This window comes from Rattus norvegicus, chromosome 5 (assembly GCF_021556685.1).
Source record: "Rattus norvegicus strain SHRSP/BbbUtx chromosome 5, alternate assembly SHRSP_T2T, whole genome shotgun sequence".
NCBI lineage: Eukaryota > Metazoa > Chordata > Mammalia > Rodentia > Muridae > Rattus > Rattus norvegicus.
In genome coordinates, this window is record NC_141538.1 from 139124985 (window position 1) to 139127394 (window position 2410).

Consider the following 2410-nt stretch of genomic DNA (forward strand, 5'->3'; position numbering starts at 1 on the left):
GCTCCCGATCGCCCCGCGCCGCCGCCGCCGTCTCCGCCGCCTCCGCCCAGCCAATCAGCACGTCGCGCCGCCCGGGGAGGACGCGGCCCGGAGCCTGCGGAGCTGCGCAGCCTGCGGCGGCCGGGCGGGGCCGGGGCGACCGGGGGAACCGGTGGGCCACTGGCGGGGTAGGTGCGGCGCTGCTTCCCCAGAGAAGGGTGCGAGTCTCTGAAGCTCCACTAGCCTCTTCCAAAGACAACTCCCAGCCTGGCAAGGTCACATGGCGGGGCTCTGCAGCTGGACTTGACCCTTAGAAGAGCGATCCGTCTGTCCCAATCCTGGCCTGCAGCCTGGCTGGGAGGTGGAGGGAGTTGGGTTTTAGCAGCCAGATAATTCGTTTAGATAATTCGAAAATTCTTTTCCTTATCTCAGGGTTTCGATTTCTTCCCCTGAGCATCCTTTCCGGGTTTGCACCACCGCTTGACCATCATAACCCCAGTGTCATAAAAACAGGTCTAAGACACCCCCCCCCAGCCCCATTGAGTTAGGAGAACCCCTGGGGTGTGTTTCTTCCTCCTAGTCCACACCTCTCTTCCCCTCCGCCCTCCAACTCAGTCTTCTGTACATACTGTCCGTGGTCCTAGCCGTTTGCAAATTCTGCCTGCAAACAATAGCGTGAAACCTGGTATTCAGTTCTTGAAAATAAATTAATTATACTATGTATTTATTTTTTTTTATTTATTTATTTATTTATTTATTTATTTATTTATTTATTTATTTATTGTGCACAAGGTGTGCCCTTGGCGTGTTACCACGTGAAGATCAGAGGACAACCCACCATGTGGGTTCCAGGGATCAAAGTCAGGTCATCAGGCTAGGCAGCAAGTGCTTTTACCCTCTGAGCCATGTCACCAGCTGCTAGCTGGTCATTTCTAAATAATTCTGGGACTGTCTTTAGCCATTTGTGTTTCCAGCTCTTTAAAAAATCTTTTTGAAATCATCATCATCGTCGTCGTCGTTGTCATCGTCATCGTTTTGGTTTTTTAAGATAAGGTTTTTCTGTGTAAACTTGTCGCCATGTAGCCCTGTCTCCCTGTGTAGTTCCTGTCCTGGAACTCGCTCTGCAGAGCGGGTTAGTCTCAAATTCATCACAGAGATCTGCCTTTGGCTCCCCGAGTGCTGTGATTAAAGGTGTGCTCCACACAACCTGGTTTAAATGGTGTTTTGAGCATCTCCGATGTGTGTCTGAGGCTCAGGGGTACATGAATAGCACAAGGAGCTCGCAGGGCTTGCAGAAGAACGTTTGGGAATGGGTTCTCTCCCTGGTAGGCTTCTGGGATGAAATTCAGGTCACTAGGTTTGTCCAACAACGCTTTCACTTGATCAGCTATCTTGCTCTCTCTAAAGCATTTCTTCCTCCCCCCCTTTTATCTGTCTTTCTATTTTCTTTTTCTTTTTATTCCTCTGCAAGAGAAATTTTACAGTTTCAAGCTCAACTTGGCAATGACATCTATACATGGGTGAGACATGCATCTTCGAATACCTTGTCCACTGAGATTCTCCTCTGGGGAAGTTCTGTATACATGAACTTTCAAAAGGAATTTTTTGAGGCAACAATATTGCAAAAAACATCTCCCTAGTCCCCGAATGCATTTTCTTAGTGGTGGAACTGTAACCCAGTGCCTTATAATTAGCACCTTCAAAGGTGATTTAAACCACAGCTCCACTCCACACTAGATGCCCTCTCCTGCTTTTGCTATTGAGGTTGCACGGCTTTTGAGGATAGGATGGGAGGTACAAAGGGTCTCACTATGTAGCCCTAGCTAGCCTTAAATTCATAGAGATCTGCCTGCCTCTCCTGCCTGAGGGCTGGAGTTAATGGCATGCCCAACCAATCTTCCACAGAGATTTTTTTTTTTTTAAGATTTATTCATTTATTATATATAAGTACACTGTAGCTGTCTTCAGATACACCAGAAGAGGGCATCGGATCTCTTGGCTTTTGAGGATAGGATGGGAGGTACAAAGGGTCTCACTATGTAGCCCTGGCTAGCCTTAAATTCATAGAGATCTGCCTGCCTCTCCTGCCTGAGGGCTGGAGTTAATGGCATGCCCAACCAATCTTCCACAGAGATTTTTTTTTTTTTTTTAAGATTTATTCGGGTTGGGGATTTAGCTCAGTGGTAGAGCGCTTGCCTAGCAAGCTCAAGGCCCTGGGTTCGGTCCCCAGCTCCGAAAACAAGAAAAGGAAAAAAAAAAAAAAAAGATTTACTAATTTATTATATATAAGTACACTGTAGCTGTCTTCAGATACACCAGAAGAGGGCATCGGATCTCTTTACAGATGGTTGTGAGCCACCATGTGGTTGCTGGGACTTGAACTCAGGACCTCTGGAAGAGTAGTTGGGTGCTCTTAACTGCTGAGCCACCT